The sequence below is a fragment of the Ctenopharyngodon idella genome, chromosome 10 (genome assembly GCF_019924925.1).
Source record: "Ctenopharyngodon idella isolate HZGC_01 chromosome 10, HZGC01, whole genome shotgun sequence".
NCBI lineage: Eukaryota > Metazoa > Chordata > Actinopteri > Cypriniformes > Xenocyprididae > Ctenopharyngodon > Ctenopharyngodon idella.
Window position 1 is genome coordinate 3,444,129 of NC_067229.1, and position 10,597 is coordinate 3,454,725.

General features: G+C 33.9%; 1 long non-coding RNA gene across 1 annotated transcript; it reads right to left on the reverse strand.

Annotated features, from left to right (window-relative positions):
- Positions 1 to 730: 730 nt before the first annotated feature.
- LOC127519918 (uncharacterized) lies at positions 731 to 4,967 on the reverse strand. The gene is made up of 3 exons (XR_007931972.1): positions 4,651 to 4,967; positions 3,765 to 4,070; positions 731 to 1,478 (listed from the first exon to the last, which is right to left on the reverse strand). It is a non-coding gene; the product is annotated as an uncharacterized LOC127519918 (long non-coding RNA).
- Between the last annotated feature and the right edge of the window lie 5,630 nt (positions 4,968 to 10,597).

Here is a 10,597-nt window from a genome sequence, read left to right on the forward strand (position 1 = left end):
TAAAAATTAAAAATAATAAAGTTTGAAGTCACCGTTATGGAGGTAAGTGCTTGCAGTTGGGCTCCTGACCCTTGACTTTTTTACTTTAATTTTTTTCCAGTTGTTATTGTGTGTTTCTAAAGCATATTTGTTACAAAAAAAAAAAAAAAAAAAAAGTGAAAAAAAACTGATTAAGTGGATTTGGTTGCTCATTGTTGATGATTTTATCATCATACAGTGGCCTTATTCACTGGTCTCTGAATACTGTATTTTTTTTTTCATGTTGTAGTCCTATGATAATGTACAAAATCCTGTCCTGCTTTGACTCTTTGAAAGTTTGTATCATTATGTAGATATCATTCAGACAGTATCATTTAGACTCACACAGACATCAAGATTCTTTGTATAAACCTCAACAATGGTGACAAAATTTTCAGATAAACATTAACATCACAGAACAAGCTACTAAAGTCACAAAAAAGATTTTTGTTTTGTTTAGGGTATGAATAATTTTGAGCAGAACTGTATATTAATGACACTAAACTGGCACAGTCTTTTCACTGAAAATATAATTTGGTTAAATAATGATCATGTATAACAGTGAAACAGTTACATTTATTCTGTTATTAAAAGCAAGAGTAAAAATTATATACTTACAATACAAACATGTAAATATAGTGCAAAAGTGACAACCAGATTCATATATTTTAGAAGTATTTTTCCAATTAATTTTCTCCATAAGTATTACAAATTCTATTGAGTTCTAATGAACCAAACAAACCAGCTCTGCGCTGAATCACAATAATACAATCTTTGGTTTGAAGCAAAACAAAGTGTATCAATTATTATACACTTTGCACATTGTAGTATGCAAAAACAGTACACTGATAACAAATCAAGTGAAAACTTACAGTACAATATGTATAGTGCAAATTCTCTTCACATTTGTCCATTTGATACATTTTTTAAATGATGCTGACTGTCCTGAGAGCTCATGTAGGTTTTTCTTAAAGGTTTAAGTTGTCACAGTGCAAATATAGTGTAAAATGCTGAACTGAGTGTTTCTATCTTCCTAAATATTACAAAGCATTTGTTCTATGAATTTATCAAGATTGGTGAATGCTAAAAGTAGGTTATTGTTGAACTGAATACATAATAATGAAGTAACTACAGTGAATAAGCACCACCCAGTGTTTCATCACAATGAGTCTCTTTCAGAAACACTTGACTCCATCTGATCTGCTGAAACCATCTCAACCTTCAAGAAACAGCTGAAAACAAACCTCTTCCACAAGCACTTCACTAATCCATAATCTTAAACAAAGGCATTTATTACAACTAGCATGTTAAATGATAAATGTAGATATATTCCAGGTTAATAAACTGCAACAGCTCAACTACTGAAGTGTGTTTTTGCTGATTCATGTCAATGGGAATAATGTTGCAGACACAAAGTGATCTTGTTAAGATCTTCTTTGATCTTCATGACCCTCCTCCGTCTGTAAGGAAACAATAAATTAAAGAATGTTAAAGAGAGAGAAATGAACAGCAGTAACAGAAACTCAGGAAATAAGCACATACGCACTTGAAAAAGATTCAGTCTGAAATGTTTATTTCCCATTGGGATGATTTTGATGGAAACTTTACAGCAGAAATGCTATTATACATTATTTTCAAATATTTAAGTATTTTGAGAGAGCATGGAGATCGACTCAATTATGCCAATTACTTTATGGAAGTGGGCAGAGCTAGAGATATTTAGTCACATTTGGCTTGTTTCAACTCCCTGATTGATGGAATTTTCTGACAATAACTATAATGACATATAATGACATACAGTATAATTATCTACAATAAACACTATGACCAGCAGTCGGATTCAGCTTAAAGTAGATCACAGTTTCCTTTAAATATATTAAGTTAAACAGCTTGTGTTGTGAATAAAACCTTTGTTAATAAATATATGAAAGTAAGTTGCACGAAAATAGACCTTACAAAACCTCACCTCTGGATTCACAAATGCTTCGTAAATCTCAGATTTGATAGTTAAACTTGTTGATGAATTCCAATCATTATCAAACAGGGCCTGTGAAGTATAATCTCCACCCATTGCAGCAATGTGAAATATACTTGTACAGGCCTAACTTTTTCCAGTTATAGTGTTAGACTTACTAAACTGGTGCTCAGAATAACAGTGATCCATAATAAAAAGGAAAACATGGCTTTTTTAGTTGTTTTTGTTCATACATTGAATAAAATTTCATTTGCATTTAACTATTGTTTAACTAATTAGGGCCTGAGCACCGATGGTGTGAGGACCCTATTGTAATTGCTCAGTCAATTATTATTCTTCTCTGAAATGAAGGCCCATTTTTGAGGGCCTAAACATGCTTGAAAACTCATGAAACTTTGCACACGTGTCAGAAGTGGTGAAAATTTACGTCTGATATGGGTTTCAGAATTAAGGTGTGGCAAAATGGCTCGATAGCGCCACCTACAAAATTTAAATGAAGTGCCATTCACGCTATGTTTCACGTACAGTTACAGGTACAGGTGTTCGGTAGACAGATGTGACAGTCCAGTACCTACAAAAAAGTCCCTGGGTGCAAAATCTGAGAACCCAACAGGAAGTGAGATTTTCAGATTTCCAGATGTTGTACTTTTACAAACTCCTCCTAGAGCTTCAGTCAGATCAATGTCATATTTGGTCAGTCTAATCTAAAGGCCATTGTGACGTTAAATTGCGAATATCTTGATTTTTCACTGAAGGGTGTGTCCGTGGTGTCCTGACAAAGTTTAATGTTTCGCCATGAAACAGGAAGTTGTTGTAACTTGGGCATCTGCCCCAAACTTCACATGATTTATTAGAGTCCTGACTTGAAGACGTCTACAATGCAATATTCAGTTACAGTCATAGCACCACCAGCAGGCAATAGGAAATGACATATTTCACACTGTGATTAACTCCTCATAGAGATTTAACCAGATCAACATCATATGTTGTCAGTCTAATCTTAAGGCCTTAGCGATGTTAAATTGCAAAGATCTAGAGTTTTCGCTGAAGTGCGTGTCCATAGCGGCCTGACAAAGTCTGATGTTTTGCCATGAAGGAGGAAGCTGTTGTAACTCAGGCATACAATGTCCGATCTGTCCAAAACTTCACGTGTGTGATAAGAGTCCTGGCCTAAAGACATCTATATACCAATATTCAGTTAGTCATAGCGCCACCTGCTGATAACAGGAAATGGCATGCTTTGTACAATAATTCACTCCCAGAAATGCATTTAAATATGCCATGAAGACCAAACATGCTAGAAACACGTTAAATCATGCAACACTTGGCTAAGTGCTAAAGTATGCAATTAATGCCACGAAACAGGAAGTTGTTGTAACTCAGGCATACAATGTCCGATCTGCTCCAAACTTCACATGATTGCTAATAGTCATAGCCTGAAGACATCTACATAGCAATATTCAGTAATAGTCAAAGTGCCACCTGTTGGCAGCAGGAAGCGTGGCACGTCGAAATGACTTTGCCATGATTCAACTGTATTTACTCGCTTACATGCGTGTCGCCCACTGTTCACTGTTTTCCTAAGGCCACCGGGTGGCGGTGAGCCCGGATGCGAGGGCCCTTTCATCGCTGCTTGCAGCTTTAATTAATTTCGTTATTAATATATGATATATTAGATATATATATGATATATTTTTTTTATATAAAAAAAATTAGTGTATCAGTTTAAAAATGATGTATTCTAAAATTATAATGGCTAAATAATACTCACCAGTGACAGAAACACTGAAGCTCCTAATGATGCTGAATCTGCAGCTGCTGATCTGTAGATGATATTCTCCAGCATCTGTGGTTCTGGTGTTTGTGATGGTCAGAGATCCAGTCTGATGATCCAGCTTCAGTCTGTCTCTGAATCTCTCGTTAAGATCTTTACTCTGATCTCTGGCGATGATAGTGTCATAAAAATACCACATAGTCACATTTTTTGATTTCCTTGCTTCACCAGAATCTAAAGTGACAGATTCTCCCTTCTTCACTGACTTTCTTTTCATTTCATCTCGTTTAGCAGCAGAAACACCTGAAACACAAACCAAAAATAATTGTGCATATTAAATTCCTGGATCTTGAGAAATTCAGTGGGAATAAATACAAAATAAACTGTAAAACTGCTGAATATTAAGTTAATTATGGATGTCTTTATATAGACTTACTGTTTATATGTCAACTCTGGTGGAATTTTTTTACAGACCTGCACATGTATTACATACATGTATAGTACAATGCATTACTGCATTGAAATATACATTTCTACATTTTTGCATTGTAATATTTCAAAATATAAAATATTTATGATGATTTGCAATCCATTCTGATCAATATACGAGATAAACAGACTACAAGATCTTTACACATTTACATAATCTTCTGCACTTTGGATCCCCAGTGAACTAAAAGCAATGAATATGAAGTAATACATGCATTTAAACAGATGATAAGAAATAGTATGATCAGAACAAAATTAACGGTTAAAAACTAATGGATCATCAATGGAATTCTTTCTGTTCTGTTCAATGATGCAGAAAAAGAGAAAAACAGCTGCTATAATAAACTCAATGATGTGATTTGAACATAACCTGCTTTCAAACATGATGACTCACCATGAACAGAAACTTTGAAGATCTTTTGACTGTCGCTGCCTTTCACGATGATTAGTGTATAATTTCCAGAGTCTGTGTCTATGATGTTTGTGATGGTCAGAGATCCAGTCTGATGATCCAGCTTCAGTCTGTCTCTGAATCTCCCAGTGCCATTATTACACTGAACATCTGTACAGATGTCACTGAGACTTCTATTGATGTGAGCGATGAGATCGTCATTAAAATACCATCTAATCTTTTCTTGCTGGTTTATATTAACATGAGTGCATATAGTGACTGAATCTCCCTCCATCACTGACACTTCTTCTGTATCAACACCAAACACACCTGAAGAAGAAATGAACATTATAAAACATACAAAATTATAAAACAGGAAAGTGCTGTGAAAATGTTTCTCTACAGATCAGATGTTTTCACCCCCCATCTATTAATGCATCATGTTTTTCTCTGGAGCATCAGTGAATGTTTGAACCTTTTTTAATAGTTGTGTTTGAGTCCCTCAGTTGTCCTCAGTGTGAAAAGACGGATCTCAAAATCATTCAGTCACTGTTGTAAAGGGTTCAAATATGCAAAAAATGCTGGAAAACTGAAGAATCTGCAGGACCTGGAGATTTTTTCTGAAGAACAGAGCTCAGTTTAACTGCTCAGAACAAACAAGAGACTCATGAACAACCATCACACAACAAAAAACAGTCGTTGATCATCCAGGTAACCACACACAGTATTAAGAATCAATGGTTCACATACTTATGAATGGGGTTATTTTAATAAATTAATTTTAATTTTTTTTTTTTTTTGTCTTGTGGATTATATGTAAACATCTTTTATGTAAAATATTTTACTCAGGACGGTACTAAATAAAAAATAGCATGCATTTTGTTAAAATTATTAACATTTTCACAGATTCTGCAAGTGGTTCACATACTTTTTCTTGCAACTGTATATATATATATATATATATATATATATAAGACAAGTGGATGACTAAAATCCGCAAGAAAATGCGTTAGTGAAACAAAGTTTCACATGGAGATTCACGAGTGCACAGGACAAGTTTGAGTGCACACATGTAATATCTGCGAGAGCAGAGCTCAAAATGAATGTTTTTCATTTTGAATTCGTGTTTTTCCGTGGGTTCACTCATAACGGCATTCATTTTATATAATATTGATTTATTGCAATGTAACAACAAATTGAGAATGGATTCTCACACCAAGAATTATAAGTTACTATAAAGGTAATTATAGCGTCCACACCAACCTACGATAACATTCTGTTTATTATAAGCACGCTCTAGTTTGTCAAATGCTCGCGCTCATGTAAAGCTGATGGATTCTCATTGGCTGTTCTATCCGTCAGTAAATTAAGAGTACAATTTTACAATAAGTGAAAGGTTATTGAATATTATTTTGGTTCATTAATACAGTATTTAAGCTACTTCTTGGATCTGGATCTGGGTCTTGACTAGACTTCTGGTTTGAGCAGGGAACTCTAAACTGCTCATTCTTTTTTATAGTTGACCTGAAGAGAAATAAGTAAATAAATAAATAAATAAATAAATAAATGTCTTACCCTCCAAGAAGAATGGAGAAATTGCCAACAAATAAACGAAAAACTTCTTTGTCTCCATTTTCTTCTCACATGTGCTTTGGTACTTTGAATGAATGGAACAGCATTACTGGACTACAGCGATATTTAAGTATCTGGAGGCGTGTCTTCGTCAGAGACCACATGATCCTTTGAGATGCCAAACGCCACCACCTTAAAAATACATGTGAGTGGGAGGTTGCAGTGAGGAGAGTGAAAAAAGTGCAGTCAAAATGGACAGTTCTCTCTTCAGAGCTGCGATTAACTCCAAACTGTTTGATCAAATGTAAATCACAGGGACGTGGTTACTAAAGTGCTGAAATGTCTGAGTTGGCTGCACATGTTGTGTGGCTGTACATACATAGTTTAAGTCTAATCAAATTGCTAAGTTTTAAAGGATTAATTCACTCAAAAATAAAATTTCTGTCAAGTACTCACTTTCATGTTGTTCCAAACCTGTAAGACCTTCATTCATCTTCAGAACACAAATCAAGATTGTTTTGATGAAATCCAATAAAATCTGAGGTTTTTTTATTCCCAATGTAAAGCAACAACATTTAAGGTCGTGAAAAGCAGTAAAGTCAAAAATATCTTATTTTGTGTTCTGAAGATAAACGAAGGTCTTACGGGTGTGGAATGACTTGAGGTTGATTACTTGACAGAAATTTCATTTTTGGGTGAACTAACTTTTTAAATTCTAGAATAAACATTATTTCAATCCACAATATAAATTTGTATTACATCTGTTCATGTGATAATTCAGTCTAATGCAATGATGTGCTTCATTCGATTTTCAAAAAGGATCAAGTTTTGTTACTGTCCCAATTTACCTTAACATGTTAGATAAAATGGGACATCCTATTAAATAAAATATAATACATTAAATATATTTGAAGGAGATAAATCTTATGAGCCTAACTTTTCTGTTTCTCCATCTTTGTTCTACAAAGTTTCAAGTGTTGCAGTGGAGAAGAGTTTTCTCACAGCCGTTTTAATGTAGACTCTATTTATGTGTGTGCGTTTCTTGGAAAAAAACCTGGAAAGGATCCCTTTTTCCTTGAAAAAAAGGAGAAAGGCTGTTCTGTGCCTTCAGCCAGACACGCTAGTGTGTCTGTTATTATAGTTATTCTTTTACATTTAAAAAACTTTTTTCTTTCCCACTTTACCAACTGCACTGCCCCAATTTACATGAAAACAGCTGTAAAATAAAAAAGGGTTCTTATCATTTTTGAATCTCTGCATATTTTAAAAAACCACACATATTCATCCAAAAAACCATAGTTGGAGATACAAGAGACCTTAAACATTTGCTTAAAACAATAAGAGTATAGATTTATTTGTATTTAATACACAGTTTACCAAAAAAAAATTTTTTTTTTTGCTGATTTTCATTAACTCAGAGATTGGGCTCTAAATGAGTTCAGTGATTCAGATCAAATAATGATTATGTGAAAACATAACCAACACCACCTGATCATCTTTTCTCTTTGCTTGTCTGGCTGTTACAACTCAGTTACAACAGCTCAAACAAAATCTAATATTAAAAAGTCAAGGGTCAAGAGCCCAACTAAAGCAAACCCTGATCTCCATGATGGTGACTTAAAATTGATTTTCTCCTTTGATTCTGCTTGTTAACAGCAGATCACCTTCCTGACACATTTAATGTGTTAAAATCATTGACTCAGTGAATGTGTCAGAATTAACACAAGTCATCCACCGATGAAGAAAGAGGCACAAACTTGCTTAATGGCTTGCGGAATGACGCAGCAGCAATGTGATTGGATGATAGTTAACACATGTTGTGTTGGACACAGTGTTCTCTCTCTCTCTCTCTCTCTCTCTCTCTCTCTCTCTCTCTCTCTCTGTCTCTACACATGATCAACTTAAATTGACACAAAATGTGTTAAAATAGCCATAACACAAAAAAATGTGTTATTAATTAACACATCCTTTTTGAGAGTGCAACCACGGTTAGCTTTGTTTAGCCTCATGTTTAGGGGTGTGTAAATGTAAAGTCGATGCAGTGTGTAAAACTTCACATACTTTTAAAAATCCAGTGTTTAGTTGATCTTGGAAAGCACTCATTGTCACAGTTGGCTTTCGATGGCTTTCTTTTTCTTTTTTGATGGCAAACACGATGGCTTTCTTTTTCTGTGAGGAAGTTGGGATCACGGCAGCTTTGTTTCCAGGCAGATAATTAAAGAATGTGACATGTTATCTGGAAATGCTGTAGAATTCAGACGGAACAGCAAATCGTTGAGCCCTGAATTTGCTGTCTCAACTGCTTTCTCACAGATAAAACAAAGGTTTGTCTCTGCAGTATCTGAAATCACTCAGCCCTCCTCTTTAGGAACTTTCCCACATCATCCAGTTTCCTTTGATGTAGAGTGAATCCCTTTGTGGCTCCCCAAAGAAAATTCCTGACACAATACAATCTCAAAATTAGAATTTTAATTAAACCTAAAACATATTTAATTATAGTCTCCATCTTCATCCTGACATGAATTGCACAAACTTTACACTAAAAAACAAAAAACTGATCAGCTGCTCAAATGCTCCATAAAATTACATTTACAAGACATTTGTTAAAACAAAATACAAAGAAAAGCAACTAATTTTGCACATTTAACAAAGACAAAAATATCTGTACATTATAGTATAAAATGCATATTGTTGTTTTACCAATACACATATCTGTGAAATGTGATTAAACGCTCTTCAGATGCTTAATACCAGAAAAGAGGTTATGCAACAGTTAGTAACATATGGAAGATAATATATAATAATATATAATGAAAACACATATTTGGCATTTTAATGATACTTTTCTCCACAGTGTTTCAGTGCAGGTTCAGTTTTTACAGGTTCAGCTCCTTAAACTTAGAGTTTGATCAAGGACACAATGGTGATATTTCCTTGCTGGATTTGAACCTTAACTCTTTAACCTCAAAGCTAACCAAAGCACCCAAACAAACATAAACAAAATGCTTCATCAACTCTAACATAAACAAAAGGATTTCCGCTGTTTAGAGTAACATGGATGTTAGGAATAACATAACACTGGTGTTTTATAGTGTTGTCAAGATGCCAATACTAAAATTGTAAAGATAACATTACCGGTAACAGTACAGACTTGACCTGTGTGTTGTATATCCAGTGTTGGTTCTGGAAATAAAAAAAAAATGTTTTCTTGACATTAGAGGAACTTTTTTATAAGGTATGATGTTCCTCAAATGTTCTTTCAACTTAATTTTGATTAAAAATTCAACATTGTAGGAACGTTGATTTGTAACATTCCAAGAACATAAAATGTCCAGTTTCCTTAATGTTAGTAGAATGTTATTTAAAGGTTAGTATGATGTTCCTGAAACATTCTTTCAATCATTCAAACACCTGCCGTGAACAAGCTCTGAAAGAAAGAGAAATAAGAACACAAACTACTACTTTCTTCAGGCCACAGCCTTAGATGAACTGAAGATAAAAGACATTAAATCTCTGAAGATCTGATTAAACAACAAACAGCATTACCAGCTTCACTTATTACTAACCAGACTGACTTTATTTCTGTCACACGTCTACAGAAGTTCTTATTGAGAATTAACAGAGGTAGATGTTGATGTCTAATTGAAAATGTTTCGTTTGAGGTCACCATCATGGAGTTCAGTGTTTGTTTTAGTTGAGCTCTTGACCCTTGACTTTTGTTGAGTTGCTTCTTTATCAGCAATTACAGGTGTTTTCAGGCACAAACAAACCAAATTAAAAATATAAGACTGAATGTAATTGTAAAATAACCATTTAACAAGTGATGTAAATTAAGAGTGTATCATTACTGCATAGCTAAATGGAAAATCCAGCATTTAAAGCATGCCATAATGTAGGGCTGAGCAATATTGCCAAAAAATTAGATCTCTGTATTTTTGGGCTGAATGGCGATGTATAATCTCAGTATTTTGCACATTTTTCTGTTTGAATTTAAAAAAAATCTGTATTTAATTAAAACATGTTATTTCACATCCTGCCCAATATTGTCTTACAAACAATGTTCATATTGAAGGCCATGAAAACAAACATGAATGTAACATGTAGTCTATGCTATATGCCTTTTGTGTGCAAAAAAAGGGGTAAAATCACATTAGTCCTACATTATAACATTGTAACATTACAATCTAAAAACAAAATAATGCTTTTTAAAGCAGAAGTTAAATTCAAAAATTTAAATGAATAAAAACAAAACCACAGACTAATTATTAGGTCACTTTACAGTTACTGCTATCATAAAAATACACTTAGTTGTAGGTTTGAAATTCTAAATATGGCACATTTCTGTTCGCCGACAACAACAACAAATATTCAACAACAT